The sequence below is a fragment of the Mus caroli genome, chromosome 11 (genome assembly GCF_900094665.2).
Source record: "Mus caroli chromosome 11, CAROLI_EIJ_v1.1, whole genome shotgun sequence".
Lineage (NCBI taxonomy): Eukaryota > Metazoa > Chordata > Mammalia > Rodentia > Muridae > Mus > Mus caroli.
In genome coordinates, this window is record NC_034580.1 from 655,859 (window position 1) to 660,141 (window position 4,283).

The following is a 4,283-nucleotide window of genomic DNA, read 5'->3' on the forward strand; positions in this document are numbered from 1 at the left end:
AAAAAAAAAAAAAAAAAAGAAGTTGTAATATCTGAATGATTTTGTGTTTTACTGTGCCAAATGATTATTACAATATCCATTCTATTTCACTGCTTCACTGAACACAGCTTTTCAGAGTTGTTACAGCTGCTTCTTTATGCATGCATAAAAACCCTTGTCTGAGAGCTGCAAAATACACTCAGATTCAAACTGCCTCTGTGCTTGTTTCTGCTTGTCACCGCCAAATCCTTATCCACCTAGCCTCCAGGACCCTCATCCCAGGGTTTGCCTGCATCAGAGAGAAAGTTTTGTTTAGCTCATATCAACCAAGCCCCAAAAGGCTTATAAGCTCCACCCTTCCAGCTTTCAGAGACTTCCCACAGCACTCAGACCCTGTTGGTGGCTAGGGTTCCAGTGTCTGTCAGCAGTTTTCTTGCCAGATGTCCCATAACCCTCAGGGTCTTTTGGCATGGACACCAACCCTGCCACACAGTGCCTGGCCTCTGCTGCTCTCTGTGACCCCCCTCAATCTCGCATCCTCCATGCCTTCATTACCAGCAATGTCAGGGAAGCCCCTGATGCGTGTGCTCTCCCTACCAACTCAGGATGCCTGGCCACCCTGGACCGCAGCTGTTCCAGCTGTGTCCTGACACTGGGGAAACACTTTCCTAGGCATTGCTTCTGAGGATCAGGGAACCCAGTCAGCTTAGACGGCCTTTATTTAAATTAATTTAGACACACCAGATGGAGAGTTTCACCCTTCCATATTGTCCCAGTGCAGCACTGGAGGATTCTCGAGATTCCAGTCTTTAACAAGCACCAGCATGAATGCTGTCCTGTCCTGAAATATCTTCTGACAAAGATTAGCCCATTATGTTGAATTCCTCCACTCACGTGCTTAAGACACAGACAGAATCAAGAAACAGATTCTTGGCAAAAATACATTTGTGGTTCTTAGCCCAATCCAGATAGAATCTTTGTTCTTTGAAAGCTCCATCCACATTTCTCTCTGTGCTCTTATCTTCTAAGTTCTACCAGAATTTCCCATCAGCCTCTGCTTGTGGCACTCAGTGGCTTTCCTAAACCAAAGATCCAAAGTGTTCCCCATTCCTCCTACAAAACAGTCCCAAATGCCTGAAAGCCACATGGCCAGGTTCGCCACAGCCACAGCCCCACCTCCAGGACAGCTTCCGTGTTAGTTTCTTCTGTGTTGCTGTGATAAAACAACCAACGAAAACAGTGTAAGGCTTGTTTTGGCTCAAAGTTAAAGGCATAGCCCAGCTGATCAGGCACAGCAGCAGCTGATCAGGCACAGCCATAGCAGAGCAGAAAGCAATAAACAAATGCGTGCACGCTGCTTAAACAATCACAATTGGCAAGCCCAGAAAATGATGCTGCCCACCGTAATCAAGGTAATTCCTTCCCACAGCACTTAACGTAATTCAGATAATATTTCACAGAGGTTTTCAGATCCCGTCTCCAGGTAATCCTGGATTCTGTCAAGTAGACAGCAGCCATCACAACACCCAACAAATGATCCTCTTTTATCTGAAGAATGCCTTCTCTTTCTAGATCCGATCTGCTTTGACCACAGCACTTTGAGAAAATGATGTGGAGCAGAAGCAAGGCCCAGCTCATGGATGCTGGCATCAGAGGAAAGGTATTCCATTCACAGACAAGGCAGAGCTAGTGGTGTCTGTCACAAGCCTGGAGTCAGATTTAATTTTAGGCTCGAGGCTGTTTAGGTGTTAAATGCTACAGTGACTAACCACCAACAGCACTCTTGCTACTTGGAAAAAATAAAAGGGACATAGACTATGCTCTAGGCACAGGCAAAGCTTGTAAGAGCAGGAGAATTCACATGGCTTTCGATAACTGGAAAAGTTCCGTGATCATGGTGCCAGAGAGCAGGAGAGGCAGAGAAGCAGGAAAAAGGCGAACATGGAGAGAACATTAAGGAGTTATATTCTTATACGGTAGGTCTCCTGGGCTTAACACTAGAAAAGAGGGAGGATCACTCACTCCAGATGTTTCTGTGGGAGATGGAAGAAGCCAGGCCGCTGTGCCAAGCCAGTCAGTGTTCTACTGAAAGTTGTCCACTGGCCTAGAACAGATCACAACCCACCTATCATATATGTACACACACACACACACACACACACACAGAAACCCCACCTACTGTATATATAATAAGTATACCCAGCAGTCCATGAAGACACAGCAAGGACTGGAGGGGTAAATGGGTGAGAAGTGAGCTACTTCTTGTCAACAGCAGCATAGCCAGTTATAGACTGACTGCTGTGACTGTTAAATCTTGTTAACTTGCTTGGGATCAAGTAAGAGACACTCTTTGGGTGGCTCTGTGAGGCTATTTCCTGAAGGGCAGGGGCTCCTCCAGAGTGAGCAGAACCTTCCCTTGGCAGCCTAGATATAAACATGGATGTGGGGAAGGCAGTCTGCTCTCCTTTATAACCTGCTGTGAGTGTATCCACTTGGTTGATGTCACCGCAGCTGCCATCCTTTACTGACATCAAAACCCAGTTTCTTCAGTCTTCCAAAATGAACTGAAAAACAAACAAACCAACCCAGAAAAGCCAGTGGCTCTGCAGGAATCCTCCAGGTCTTCAGCACCAGATCAGGCCTACTGAGGAATAAATACCCCTACACATACACCTCCCCGTCTCCCATCCACGGACTGAGCAGACACTGGGGCCTCAGTCTCTCCAGAGTACAGACAGACATTGCTGGATTATGCAGATGAAACAGTGTAAGCCGATTCCCCTAAATCCCTCCTTTGTGTTATATATTTATGTTTATTTTCAGTTTTGTTCCTCTAGAGAACCCTGACTAATACATGGGCGAGAATCACTAAACACAGTGTAGAATTCTGGATTTTCCAATCCAGAAAAGACTGGACAGACTACTGAAATTCAAGCATAGCCTGGAGCTTGGGTGGTAGCCTTCTCGTGGTGCTGGTGTCCTGGGTTTGGTGAGTTCCAGAGGAGAACCCCTCATCTGCCATGTGAGCAACTATTTAAACTCCTGAGTCACCAGGACAAAAACAGACCTGAAAGCAGAAGGGGTCTGATTGCCTTGGGGGGTGGGGCGGGGGGGGGTAAACAGGAGTGGGAGGGGATAAGCGAGGTCAGAGGATGAATGTGATCAGAATACACTACACACATAATGAGATTGTCATAGAGAATCCAAACACTGTAACTAATATATGCTGAGTTGCAAACCAGAGACAAATGGCTGAGGTGCCTGTTTAACATATTCAAGGGGAGCAGGAGGCCAGGTTCTCCCTCAGTTCAATGGGGTCCTCCTGAACTCTTGTCCCCTACCCTGAACTCTCCAGCCCAAGGGGTTTAGCTGCTCTTCCCTTTATAATCCATCCATTTTGGTTACCCCTCTTCTTTGGGCCCCCTGGCTGCTGCACCTCGTTCCCTTCTCTTCTCTCTCCTCCCCACATGGCTCAGTCGGGTCATGGGCACTCCAGGCTCTCCCAGATGTCTTCTATGTGCCCCCCTTTTATCCACAACAAATCTCCTTCACCACACCGAGGACCAGTTTCCTTTCTCTCCTTTTTATTTCTTCCCCTGCCCATTTAATATATGCTAATAAAATAACTTTTAAAAAAATTTAAAATAAGATGCTTTGAAAAAATGAAAATGGCACAGATTAGTGCTCCTAGTTACCTAGTGCCCAGACAGACGGAATCTTTAGTCACAATAAATTGTTATTTTTTAAATCAAGGTCTTTGATCTTCCAGTTTATTTCTTATTTTACTATTTGGAAGAACTATGTAGCCACTATACAGATCTGAGGTCAATGGCCTTTCAGATTGCCATAGCCTGCGGAAATTCTGGCTGTGGAATTTAGCACTCCTTTCCCTCCCATGTCGGTGTTTCACTTTCCCTCCACTCTGTGCCAGCCACAGGGTTTATTCTTAGCCTGTTTGTTACATTCGTTTTTTTTTTTTTTTTTTGAATTTCAATGGCTTCAAATGCAGTCTGCCTAAATTGCAGGAAGAGACTTAGACCTCAGATTGCGGGAGGGTGGGGGGGCACAAGGGGAGCACGGGATGGGGGAACTCCTGCTCTCCGTGCTTATAAAAGGCTTCATTTTTCCCTTTAAAAATCCCGGTATTAAGGTGTCTCATTGATGAGCCGGGCGTGGTGACTTTAATCCCAGCACTTGGAAGGCAGAGGCAGGCGAACTTCTGAGTTCGAGGCTAGCCTGGTCTACAGAGTGATTTCCAGGACAGCCAGGGCTACACAGAGAAACCCTGTCTCGAAAAACCAAAA

General features: G+C 46.2%; 1 protein-coding gene and 1 long non-coding RNA gene across 3 annotated transcripts in view; one reads left to right on the top strand and one right to left on the bottom strand.

The window, feature by feature from the left end:
• Osbp2 (oxysterol binding protein 2) overlaps positions 1-4,283 on the bottom strand; it is a 158,873-nt gene that overhangs the window by 120,627 nt on the left and 33,963 nt on the right. The window lies entirely within an intron of this gene.
• LOC115032344 overlaps positions 1-4,283 on the top strand; it is a 12,186-nt gene that overhangs the window by 6,214 nt on the left and 1,689 nt on the right. Inside the window, exon 2 of the long non-coding RNA XR_003838025.1 lies at positions 1,552-1,639. This is a non-coding gene — a long non-coding RNA (uncharacterized LOC115032344). The remainder of the gene's footprint in view (positions 1-1,551; positions 1,640-4,283) is intronic.